General features: G+C 38.4%; 1 protein-coding gene across 1 annotated transcript in view; it reads left to right on the top strand.

The window, feature by feature from the left end:
- The window catches only part of LOC124164914 (cAMP and cAMP-inhibited cGMP 3',5'-cyclic phosphodiesterase 10A-like), a 48,606-nt gene that overhangs the window by 15,133 nt on the left and 19,121 nt on the right, over nt 1-14,352 (top strand). The window lies entirely within an intron of this gene.

Genomic DNA, 14,352 nt, shown 5'->3' with positions numbered 1-14,352 from the left:
AGCTATTAAATGATTTTTTTCTTGTGTGTTGTGCAATCGACGTCGTGTACCAAGGATATGAATGTTATATAATTATTTGCTGCTCATCAAGCATGGAAATGGTAATGAAAGAGAGGACTCACTGAAGTAGCATCTCGTGACGTTGAATTGGAAGCCGATGAGGTTATCGTACTTCTTAGAATGACGTATCATGCACCTATGATATTTATACATTGCCGTAAATCGCGGAAATGTGAAAATTTTATTTTCAAACGTCAGATGCGTAAATATGAAATCTAGTATTTTTGAGAAGCTAGAAAGTTGGGATAAGAAATTACAAAATACCTAAAAAAATGCTGTTAAGCGTTAAATATGCGTTATGCACTGCGTTTTCAATTGCATATCATGTTGCCAAAATGCGAAAAATGACGGAAAGTAGTGAGTAGTTAGATGTCTACCTTGAAAACAGAAAATTGTCAAGTTATCATTACCTCCGTAATTTATTGTTGCGTCATACTTTAAAATCAGTTTTTATGTCTGTAAAATATTTAATTTGTCTAAAGTAGCAAATTTATGACCGTTGCGTTATTTATCAATGCTTTGTAGCCGCAAACATCCCGCCAGTCTTTTCTCGGCGCCGCGTGCTATCACGTTACATGAAAACCGCGTGCTCCCTAATATCTTATAAATATTACACAATGTTAATAAATTTAACTGAATTCAGTTCATATCCACAGTAATTCTATCATCCCATATTTCATATTTTGTTACGGCAGCCCATCAGTATTTCAGCAGAAAATTGCTTTACTCTTTATAAGTATAGATTTCGATTTTTCGATTAATTTGGGTAAAAATCGAATTGTTTGATGATCTATTTTAAAAGCAAAAATCGAAATTATATTATTCGAAAATATATTCTGGATAAATTTACAATCCCTTCTCCGGGATATGTTCATACTGCCCGATAAACTATAAAATGTAATCACTATAACGCTTTAGGCGACGAAGTGGCAAGAGAGTGGGAATATATTTATTACATATAATATAATGATATTTTATTTCGAAAATACTTCGTAGACATACTGCTATAAACTAACCATCGGACGTTGCCATACAATTTCAATACGAGGCCCGAGGAAAAAGTTACTGACCTCCTTTGAGCCAATGTAAATCGCCAAACTTTTCGTCTCCGTCCATTTTATCATTAACTAGGTGCCTCACTTTCCACGTTCCGTCACGTCTTCACTCTCATCACTGAACACTTACATCATTCCATTTGATCATCTGGATGATTATCATTCTCATTATTGGACAGTTATCACTTAACAATTATAGAGTTAATTTTTAGCGAGCTTAAGCATAAAACGTGAAGTTCATGAATGGAAAGGAATTTATTTAATTAGTCGTGAAGGAAATGAAGCTTACCAGTGCAAAAAATCGTATTTAATTCAAGACATATCCTTCTGAGCTCTCACCTCCCCCTTTACGGTCATTTGCCCTGGCAATGAAATATTTATCGCTCACTTCTTAGTGAAATAGTTTATGGGTCAGTGAGCCAGTCGTTTGAGTTCCTGTGTTGACGGGTTCAAGTCTGTTGCCTCGCAACCAATGACGTTCACGGCGAAGCCTTCTCCTTATATGGCTGCAACTCCAAGAGATGATTGCGCTGCCATTGATCGCACACATCTCATTTAGAATGCATTCCACTCTCGCTCCACGGCATCGAGATTAGACGGGTGTTAAGTGGGAAGCGTTTGAACTTCCCGTCGTGTCGAGAATTAAAAGTTTGATTGAGGTTAATGGTGGAAAACGATACGAGATAGACGAGGATCTTGTGGAGGCGAATTAAATGTTCTCCGAATCTGCGATGAGGCTGGATAAAGATGGCTTTGATCGTAAATGTCATTTTTTTCTTTCGTGAAAATCGGAGCCATTTTTGTGACCTCATCAATTAGCAGTGGTAATTACTCACTTACTAGTTAAAGCCTGATTTATTGAAGCGACGCTTCTTTAAACTGATACGCAATAATCTGAGATGTTGTTCTCTTCTCCTGATGGGTAGGGAAATGGATAGAATTACTATAAAAAGTAAGGGAATAAGGGGTTTATTGAAAATCAGTATAAAATTATTAAAAATATTTTTATCATACATCTGTAGCGCCAATTTACAATGATGCAGTAGTGCAAGTAAACGAGAAATGGGAGCAAAGTAATATAAAAATCAAAAACTATGAGGCCAATATGGATAAAGGGAAATAATCAGTTTGCTGAGAGATAGGATGTAATTTGACATCTTGGATATAGGTAACATTTTTACATGATAAATAAAATAGATCCAGTAAATTTGCATGCAGAAACTGGATTTTACAAAGCTTCAATGATTAGGTAGAAAAACAAAATACTAAAACCGATGGATACCCTAGTTAAAAATGCCAATTTATCGATGTTTACAGTGATATATTGGGAAGTAGATGCATTTGTTTTCCTCTCCATTGCCAACGACTTTGTTAAATAGATCCACGCTTCCTTGGAAAAAGCAGTGTTTGTAGTTTTGCCAAGCTTGAATGATAGCTCGTGGGTAATTGTGACATTTTGCAGAGTTGCTCTCTACGCGCGTGCATCATATGTATTGAAACTCACCTCGCTTCTCTCAATGAATCGAGTGGTTAAAGCTGAGGCGAATTATGGTCGCGGTTCATGGGCGTAACCAGCGATAGGCAGGAGGGAGACCCCCCTAGAAGCAAAAATCGCAAATGTCTTTAAGGAAAATATTATTTTTTAAAGAAAATAATTTTAAAAACTAATAAAGAGCTGTTAAAGTTTCCTTAAAATGTTGGTTTCATTCACCTTTCCCATGCTTAAATCTTACCTATAACTTGAACAACCACGGCTTCCCCCCCCCCCCCCTAGTTTTGATCCTGAGTACGCCCTTGTCGCTGTTGTTCATTACTTGCCTCGGCCCCTCTCAGCGATAATGTGTCAGAGCCGTTAGAGGTCTGATAGACTTATACAAGTGGCTTTTAGATATTAACGGTTTATTTTTAAAGCCTTTTTGATAAGGCAGTGAAATAATATCTTTCGTTGGAGAGCCACCTTAAAGATTACCATCTTTTCAATTTTCTAGAAATTATAGAGGGATTGAGCCTTCTTAATCTGCCACTGAATTGAAGCTGAGTGCTCTAAATTTTTATTTTCCATCAATTTATGTTAATTATTTCATCTCTTTGTAAAATTGACCATGCGGAGAACAGTTTCAGGAATTGGTCTTCTATGATCTTAAATTATACAGATGTGATTAACGTAAAGCTGAATAAGTTATTTTCTCTCAATTTTTTTTCTCTTTTAACTCACAATTAAATGTGACCCTTGAAAGTAATGTTATAATAATACACGAAGGACATTGATAAAAATAATAAGTATATTATCAATCCATACAACAAATGGGTCTGTACATTCATTAAAAACTAGATTAATCATACCCAGATGGGTCTGTGCATTATTCGGCATCGGACTCATGCTTCAGATCTCTGATATATTCAGGGTCGCGAGCCAAGTCAGCCATGTGTTCGTCAGTCATTTCGCAAAATAAACGATTGATGGGTTCACCGAGTTTAATTTAGCGTCCGTTAAGCCGAAGCGAAAGCTGGAGAGGTAGATAGATATTCGATCCGATGGTGAATCACCCAGCGTGGTCCACTCTCCCACGGTAGCCTTAATATGGCTGTTTCCTTCGCGTTTACTCCAAGCACGCTCCTTCACCTCGCCTCCCAATGCCAGAGCACGTCAACCCGTCCTCCGCAGTCTGGCCGCACTTTCCCTCGCCCCACGTGGGCGGGGGTGGGATGAAGCCGTCTTAGCGCCCGCTACGACGATCGACGATGTCTGTGTCGCCATGGAGAGTCAGTGAGCCGACAGATGTGCCCAAAGGGAGTGGGGAAGGCAGGTAGCCAGAAATTTTCTAATGCTCTTGCGGGTAGACGGAACAACCTTATAGGCCTTGTTTTGAGACATGATGGCATGATGAAGACAATTGTCGAGGCAGGGCCGGATCAAAGGGGGCCCCCAATGGGCCCAGGCCCTGGGTCACCCACCAAGCACGAGCCATTCGCCAATATAGAGGTTAATCTCGCAAAGTCGGAAAAACAGAAAAAAAATCATCATGTATTCGAAGTGAAGCTGGGTTGATTTTCGGTCAATATTTAGTTGTCAAAATTGGCGTTAATAAATGGAAAATGGCGCTATTTGCATTTCCTGTTAATACGTTACAAATTGCTACACCTTGAAACAGTGGGCCTTCCCTGGCCTCCCACCAAATTGGGCCCCGGGCCACCCACATCATAAATCCGGCCCTGCGTCGAGGGAGTAAATGTCAAGACAAGTGAATGGCGAGAACGGAAAAGGAAAACCTCGAATAAAATATATGGACCAAGTAAATAAGGATGTGAAAGAGAAGAATACGAAGGTGTGAAAAGATTAGTTGTAAGGAGAATTGAGTGGAGAGCTGCGTCAAACCCACGGTCTTAGAATATGAGAAGGTCTGGACACTCTCCGTTCAGGCATGGTCATTTAATGAAGCCGTTTCCCGTTGAGGCCGGTAGGGGCGCCACCTATCCTGAAGGGCAAATTTCCTACGTATCTGTATACGATATTTCAGTAATTATGAACTAATTTATGGAAAAAATGAATATAAACACATCGACAGTGGTTACTAGTTAACAAGTTCATATGCACTTAACATCTTATAACGAAAAATACCTAGAAATCGTTCTCATACGTGAGTATTAATCAAATGGAAGGCGTTGGATTTCAGCTTCGTCTGCTTCCATACCTTTGTAAAATCAGTTACAGCCATAACGAAAGATTGTCAGCAGTTAAAACCTTATGTAGTGAGGAAAGGTATTTTTAAGGAAATAATTATTTATAGCTATCTTGTGGTAAACGTTAATATAAGTTGTCATAGAAGCTACGTACGCACCATTGCCTCTGAGCCCATCGGCATATGTTTCCACGGCCTTATAAGAATATAGATCTTATTCCTTGCTTTCAAACACTATTAACAAATATAATATCAGAAACTCAAACGGCTTCTTACCAAGGCCGAAGTGAAATACGTCTTATGAAGTGACGTATGTTAATGTTTTTAATCTCCTGAGTCTCGATCAAGTGATAATAATAATGGCAGGGCACAGCAAACCTAAAAAAATGATTCTATCCTACGGACGTTTTGCGGGTATAGAATAGGCATATTTAATCGTTGAACAGGGTGAATAATTTCCGGAAGTACCATTATTACCGTTAAAGGCTATTTTATAACGATGCTTGCCTGCTCACCAAAGGAATAATTTGAGATTTAAGGAAGTAAAATACCATATGAAAGATAAAAACGAAAGAGATTTTGCAAATAATTTCCGAATAAACTTCCACGAAAACAGTGCAATGGATATAATCCGAGGGATTTGCGGATGTCTGATCACTTTCAGGTGCTGGTAAATCTGAAATATTATCGCTCGCCCAAAAATAAGATGAGTAGTACGACAGAAACCACAGGCTAATACTGCTAATACGCGGTAAATGTACTTTTCATGAGAGTTGCACGCACCATCGATAACAGCTGCATTAAAAGAAATCATCGAAAGAGGTATTAAGAATGAAAACGATTCACATTTTTCCAACTTATATACACACACATCAAATCTACATTTCCAGAATGATTACACAATGCTATTGAAACTGAGATTATTTATATACAATCAATGCAAGGTAATGTCATGAAAAATAAATTTTAAGTACTCACAATTTAACATTTCTATTAATTCTTTCGATTACTAATTTCTATTTCTAATTACTAATCATTCTAAGAGATTCAATTAAGTAGGAGAGAATGATGAATAGTTGATGAAAGCCGTCGCACATCTTGCATTGTCTCAGTGTTACTTCATTCCTCCACTGTGAATGACATTGACCACTGGAACAGCAGAACCTGTAATTTAAAATATGTATAAATTTTGGAGCTTTAGCACACCAAAAAAAGGAATCGTACAGCTATTTCATCGCTTCTCAGGGTCCTTGGGGACACTAAAAAGCGAAATCCCCGAAGTCTTGTGGCCATAACCAGTGGTGCAACGCGGTACCACACACGTCCACGGCATTTTCCTTTTTTCAGTAAATCCGCGAAATATATCCACGAAATATTAATGTAGAACAATAAGGAAATAATGCAGAAGACTAACATTCGAAAATAAATGAAAACTAAATCTTAATTAATTTCAAAAATGACTATTTCCACTCACCTGTAGTATGCGCTCAACAATACGGAAATTAACTTACCCGCTAATTCTTGCCCTCCAGAATACGTGGCGCCGCCCCGGCAAACGTGCGGCAGGTTGAGGAAACGACTTCAATAAAAGACCATGGGTTCCCAATGGAGTGGGATAGGAAGTGTCATGGGGCTGGTCAAACCAATCTTAGGATTGTTGACCATCGCTACGCATGTAAAAGTCTAAGTCGCTACAAATGTAAGAACTTCGGTGGGTCTGAATCCCCAAAACCTCCTGGCTACGTGGTTGACGTGGGGTTTCACACTGTAATTTTGGTGGGGGCCTCTTGAAAATCTATTTTAGGCAGTTTATTTTCTCAAAAATAAGGTTTGATTAATAATCCTACGACCCAGGGAGATTGAAACTTGTACCGATTTACTAATATTTTAATGAATTTATTTGTATTTTGACTTTGTTTCTATCCGCCTATAACATTTTCTTGGTTACCTACCAATAACAGCGGGTTTTCCCCTGCACGTACGCATGTACGGTTTCCCAGAGCTGACGGTTTAAGTCGAGATAATCTTGGCGCATTTCGTCAAGACAAGACTAATCTCGACGTCGCGACGGTTTCCTTTCCACTCTTCCGTCCCTGCCGTATGGTGTATATAACCATAGGTATCGGTTGCCTTCTCGGAATACAACATAATGGAATGATTAGTTAGACGCTTTCGTTGCATAGATATTTTTTGCACTAACAGTTTTAGGAGGGGTTGAATAATCAAGTGAGGGAGGTGGATTTCACCAGGGGCGGATTAAGGCCATTGTTTTGGGGGGTGGGGCAGTTCGTCGCTTTCCATAGCACCGTGGTGGTATGCAATACCTCTTCGCGCTAATACATTTGTGGTCTGATATGCGTTAACATGATGCTTGTAAATATACTTCAAATATTTCTAAAATTTTCTTGTACTTATGATGACGTAAAAGATTTCAATTGATATCCACCTTATTAGATTATCATGTTTGCAACTTTTCTAGAAATTAAGGGGGAGTTGAGGTCCGGTCGCGCCCTTCCCCCCATAGCTTCCCTTAATCTGTGTCTGGGTAGCACTTCTACGCGTGCGGAGTGGGCGCGAAGATTTCCCAGCTCCGTCAGTGAAAGCATCCGAAGTCCTTTCACTTTGAGTGTGTGCCATTTGGGACACACAGTGGCCTTTATTAAATTTCGCGTCGTCCTTTTTTACGTTTCCGGCAGGAGGTCCTACAACTTGTTAAAATTATCTAGATCAAATACTCAAGTGTCATTTCTCAGAATGTTATCTCACAAAATAATGTCGCAACTCTCCCACTGTGACAAATTCGTCGTAATCATAATACGTCCTCCACATAAAGCAAAGGCTCGTCATACTTTAAGTTAGAACTTTTTACAGGAATGATGACAGGAAATTTTCGTAGACCATTGCTCAAAACTGCCGTGATACGGGATTTCCTGCCACAGCTTTTTGTGCTGATTCGATGATTCCTCAGTTTTAGTAGTTTATCCATTGGGGTAAGAGACATTCCTCCACAAATCATGGAGAAAAAGGTTAATTTCTCGGAGAAATAATATTTTAATAATGCAATCACGTACTGTGAGAATCCACGCTCATATTGATTTCTTTTACGCTGCGCCCCAGCCAGACTAATTGGCGGAAAGTAAATATTTGATCCTAAGAAGCGCGTGATAAAGTTTGCAAATATTTTTCTCATTGATTTAAAGTTCGCTAATTTATTAAAATTAATTTTTTCCTAAATAATCAAAAGTGAGTCCTGTTTTTCAGTAAACATAATGAAAATACACTTTTGTATGTTCCACAAGAGTTTTTAATACCGACCCAGGTTTCGGCAGTACACACTGTCATTATCAAGGATATTACACCTTGATAATGACAGTGTGTACTGCCGAAACCTGGGTCGGAATAAAAAACTCTTGTGGAACATACAAAAGTGTATTTTCATTATGTTTCCTGTGAACAAGTTCCACCAAATATCGCCTTCCAACCTTAAGCTGTTTTTCAGTAATTCTTAATTACTCATAATAAGTCTGCTGTCAATGATCAGCATTAATCTCGGTTTAATTATCAAAATCGTATGAGATACGTTTTCAGGGATGCTGACATATTCTAGGATTTTTTCGAGCTATATTCTTTGACACTCGAGGTTGGTAATTTAATACAACGAGAGTTTCCATCGACTAGCGATGAATATTCTTTAAATACTGATTGAAGTAAAGGTTGCTTGATTGGTGTGAGAGGAAGTTGACAGATGTGGTTTGTAACTGAATCATCGGGAGTTGCCGGTGATAGGACAGGATTGATATTTCAAAGAAGAACAGCCCGAAAGAATTCCAGCATTGCGGTTATCTCGGTAGTGCGTCAATATTTCATGGAAAACATTTTCAAAACATAACCTTAAGGAGTCACGGCCTTCAGTAACTGGTGACATTTTGATTTGAGAATATTTGCAGATATATATTATGCAACCGATTGATAAAGTTTTGAATGGTTACTAAATTTTCTTAAAATTATTCAGAGATGTATTGTCCTCAATGGAAATCGCCATGAATATCGTAGACAAGTTGACGTATCCTTCTCATTTAGTGTGTACCTCCCCACAAATTGTCAGTGCGCGTTGCTAGGATTTGACATTATTTCTAAGAGGATGCACTGCTGGTATTTATCTCTCTATGTACTCACCTCAGTATCTCAATCCTTTCATTGACGTCTACTTTGGAAGAAAAGAGGAGGACTTAAAGAATTGAAACATACGAATTACGAAATCTGGTCGGCTGATAATCTTTTTAATAACTATATTCCACAGACCTGAATATTATCACAATTTCCTCGTCCATGTAATGAGTGCCCGTGATTTGAAAATAAACTACTTCCGATTGGCGTATGACTCAAAATCAATCGATTGCACATTCTAACGAGTTTGTGGCTATTTTTTCTTGGTCCAATTCAAGGGGTATGGAGTAACTTTGTTGGGGATAATTAAATATATTTTACATTTTATATGTCATTGAAACTTCCTTATCCTTTCATTACAGTGACGGTAAGAATTATGGGAGAAAAGAATATTATTGCCAAACAGAATATTCTCAAATGATGTTAATGATACCATTGTATTTGCGAATTATTTTAAATTATAATGAATAGACATGTGATGCAATGTAGAGAACCAGGTGGCTTGAAAATCAAGGTTTTATTCCTGCATGAAGTGATGATGATGACGCATTAAAAGAAGTAAGAATAAATGCTAATGTATATGAGAGAGAGGTGCTACTTCTCTCTCGTCAGGGTGCATCTCGAATTCGTGAAAAGAACGGAATCCGTGGTGAAATATTTTATCCATAAAATAAATAAAATACATTAGAAAGCTACCCAATTCGTCAAAAACGTCTAAGATCGAACATAGAGACTTACCCGAATTTGGCTGAGAGCCGCTAGAAACGCGGAATCTACGTGCTAAGCATAGATTACGCTAACATTGTATACCTAGGCTTAAGTATATTGACTACCTATCACTATCAGACTTGAAGACGATGACCGAGTCTTGTGCTGGCAGTAATCCAGCTTCTTATTCATTAGGCTTCACTAAAATGTTTAAGGAAGTTCAACAGATTGAGATGCTTTCTTGATGATCGAGGCCGTACCTTTCCAATTTCAATTTTAGAAAGTCTTTTGCATGCGACGGATGACGTTATCATAGGTCAGTAGTGATGTAGCTGAGATCAAACGAAATAGTCTCGATCGAAGTTGAAAAATCGATTTTTGTTCGATAATCGAAGATCATAAGTCGATCTTTGACAATTAATAACTCGATTACCGATTTTCAACGAAATTGATTTTTCCATCACTAGTGAGGAGCTGGAATACTGCCAACGTTTCGATGTTCCACAAGGTCATCGCCTTCAGGGCTGATTGAGGTAGGTAGATATCCTTATCAGCGCTGAAGACGATGGCCGAGTACCACGTTGGCAGCATTTCAGCTCCTGACCCGTTGGCAGTCCTGAGAGATTTTCACGCCGTCTATACACCAGGAAAATACCCAGTGCTTCTTAATTCAATATTTATCGATTTTATTTCTTCTCATTTATTTATTTCTATTAGAATCCCCGAAAACAGGCCTTAAAAACGGGGAAAATTAACAACAATGTAGGACAATCACAAAAACTCATAATCTGGATAGGGAAAAATTACCCTGGTGGGACTCGAACCCACGATCTTTGGTTTGCCAGGAGAGGACTTAACCCCGCCGTCACTGAGACCAGCAACTTAATCTAACCGAGAGTTACATCTCCGAGGAATCAAATTTCAAGTCTTCTAATTCTAAAATTGTGAACATTTTCTACTTAACAGTAATTATTGAGGCAGCTACATGTTTCACCATTAAACTATACAGTACAAAAGAACACTGGAATGAGAATAGAGCTGAGAATGAATACATTTTTGACGTTACTTGCGGCAACATTGTGTTATAATGGGTTAAAATTGCCTCGTTTAAGGTAGACGGGATATTTCCTCCAAGTACTTCAAAAGGTTCTCTGTACATTATTATAGCTGCACACACTCTTAAATAATCTCTTCAGTTAAATTCGAGCGAGCCAGCGTAACTCCTCGAGGTCAGAAGCGTTAGCCGCCATGCCCTGGGGTGTGAAATGCCAATCGCCGGCTGTGGAGGTCACAGAACGTCTCTCATCTCCAATCAAGGCAAGTTTCGATTCGCGAAACCTCTCGACTCCGTTACGTCCTTGTGGTGTTGCCTTCACCTCTCCGGTCAACACGACTAGTTCTCTTTTTTAGAATGAGTCACCACTCTTCTCAAGTTGGCCGAAAACCGTATACGTGCTTCTCCGTGTTCCAGTTATTCATCGATGAAAAATATGTATTTTACTGACAAACGGATACCAAAGCTATACTTATAAGGCCAATAGTTATTTTCGCATCCCAATAGGTATGCGATGCTACCTCTAAAAAAATCATCTTGTGGAGTAGAGGCAAGTAGCCCATACTTGCCAGATTTTATGGACAGATTGCGAGATTTTTATACAGGACAGATTTTATGTTCTAGCATAAATAAAAATACTGTGATAAATGACAACAATCTGTAAATTCTAACTAAAACTTTGAAGAGCCTTTGCACTTTGAAAGCAAGGAAATTTAAACCCACCAGTTTTTGTTTTTCTTGTACATAGCTAAGGGTGTAAAAAAAAGGACAATGATGAGGGCGGGGAAGTTAGAAAATAACAAAAGGGAAATGGATAAAAGGAGGATAGATATCTTAGGACTATGCGAAGTGAGGTGGAGGGATGGTGGGTACTATTTAAGTGATGGGTTTAGGGTTATATATAGTGGTGGAGAGGAAAGCCAGCGAGAGGCAGCTTTAGTATTAAACGGAAAGATGGGTAAGCGAGTGGTATGTATAGACCAGGTAAGCGATAGGATTCAAGTGGTAGAAATTGAGGCGCAACCGACCAACCTCGCGGTTGTTCAAATTTACATGTCCACTAGCAATCATAGGGAGGAAGAATTAGATGAGGTGTATGAACAGCTCGAGGAATTAATTAGAGAAGCCCCGGGTAAGAAAAATCTGGTAGTAATGTGGGACTGGAACGCCTCAGTCGGGGAGGGGAGGGATGGAAACGAAATAGGAGATTTTGGTCTAGGAATACGGAACGACAGGGGAGAGAAAGCAGCAGAGTTTTGTAGGAGAAACAAATTATTCATCACAAACATGTGGTTCAATCATCATAAAGGGCGAAGGTACACATGGAAATAGGATTACTTACAGTTTATGTTTTTTACTTTTCAGATTTTTCGTCTCAAACAGTTGTTTTTACATAGTTAATTAGTTTCAATATTGTGTGAGCGACAGAAAGTAAATCAAGCATAGTACTCATTGTCAGTCAGACCGTTATCCATTAACTTATTTATACCTTAAAATGTGCTGTACGATTATTATTTTTACCGTATTCCTCTGCTGTGCTAGATGCATTCAAGTCTCCCAGTAGCATCGTCATTATTGCACCACACACACGACGAGTATAATGGTTATGATCGTTATGATTATCCGTGTCGCCCTCGTAAGGATGAAGACACGACGTTAAATTTAAATCTACTGAGATCCGTTCTGTTTTTCGTTTTAGAAAATCATAATTATCGGGTAAAAATTTCTCGTCTTCACTTCGCACTGCATCTTTTTACGCGAACCGCATGTCTAACTACGCTGTGAAGGTAAATGGGTATTAAAATACCATCGCATCGGCATGGCGTTACTCCATGCAAACCGTTCCCAAGATTTTCAAGATATAGCTTAATTTCCTTCTCTTTATATAGGTGTGCATGAGACAAAGATAACGATATTTTATCCGGCATGATATCCATTAGTTAGCGATGTGGGAGTTTACTTTTCGGATTTGCTTACAGTTTCCCACTTAGAATGATTAATGTGTCTTGAAAATGATTTATTAGTTCACTTATCGGTGCCATTGATATCTTATAGTTTTGCGCTGTCGAAATCCTTGCCATTTCCTCATTACTGATATTGCAACTTATCTACTTCTTATCATTAGTCGGTGTCAGAATAAGGTGAGTCCTCTAACTCTGAGTATCGTATTAGCTGAGTTAATTTTTTTAAACTCGCATTCTTCCTCGAGCTCTCAGAGCAGAGAGTGTGAGGAATTTGTTTCCAGGCAATTGACAGTTTTAATTTTGGCCAGATACCGTTCAAAATAAATGACGCTCAGAAGTTGTCATTATCAATCCGATTTCACTACAAAGTGTTACCGTATCTCAAAAATTTCTTTCAGTATAAATTTTCGCGTCCACTGTCATTTTGAGACCCCTGTAATGTATACTATAGTAACCTCTACCCTCGAAGTGTTAGCAATGGGAAACTAATTCATCTAACAACCTTTGGGGGGACCACGCAAATTGTATAAGATGGTAACTTTCTTGTAAATTTAAATATTGTTAATGAAAGACTGTCATTTCCACTGATAAGAAATAGCGCATTTAGAATTTCAAGGATCTTTGAACATGGCTCGTCTACTTTACATTGAACTGAAAATCTGGAGTAATTATAATTCGCTATGACAAGATGGTGTATCGTGGAATAAAAGAGTCCAGTTGACTCATTGGTATTGAAATCATAAATATAATAATTATTATTATATCTCAATTGATCACAAGTGCCTCCAATTACGATCATAATAATGGAATATTGTTGACAAACCGAATACTCTGCTCTGATAGCAAAACCTGAGTAAGATTTTATGGGCATACCAAGGTCTTGTGATCATTATCTGTGCGTATATAATTGATTCAGGTGGTAAATCGCATCGTGGGGTGCAATCCAGGTGGTAAATTTTCATTATTACCCCTCAATAACGAATTTTAATTTAAAACAAAATTAATTACGTTAATTTTTGTCAAGCACTTGGATGACTAAATTGAACATGTTTTGGTGCTAATAATAGCCGCCACGACTGAATTACATCCAACACTATTTGTCCTATTAATTTTTCTATCAACCTCAAGTAATCCAAGGATAAATCTGACCATATATTTTGAATGTCTCTCGTTAGAATGGCTGTGTAGCGTATTGTTACGTGATTATTTTGGTCTCTCTCTTTCAGGGGTGCCGACTTACAAAAAATATTGGGGGGGCCCAAACCTTGGACCTTGCCCCGGTAAATTTTATAAGTAGTGAATTTTAGGTTTTTTAAGTATTTTAGAAGAGTCATATGATCAAAATTAGAACCCTGATCACTCGAATCTCGATATCTGGACACTCAGGGGAAAATAGACAAGCCTGACACATTTTTCCTCACATCTGTAACGAATTTTTGGGGGTGCTCGGGCCCCCTCAGGCCCCATGGAGTCGGCGCCACTGCTCTCTTTTGGAAGTTATATGTTGCTCAAAAATAACACAGGGGAACAATTTTTTTTACATTTTTTCTGTTGACTTCGATTTTCGAGCTGATTTAGCGTAAAATAAGCGTGCCGATTTAAAAACTGTAGCTAGTTTTCTTCTGCCACATCAGGTTTTATCTATCACCATGTGTGATTGAGAC

Source organism: Ischnura elegans, chromosome 9 (genome assembly GCF_921293095.1).
Source record: "Ischnura elegans chromosome 9, ioIscEleg1.1, whole genome shotgun sequence".
NCBI lineage: Eukaryota > Metazoa > Arthropoda > Insecta > Odonata > Coenagrionidae > Ischnura > Ischnura elegans.
This window is presented reverse-complemented; position numbering and strand designations above follow the sequence as displayed.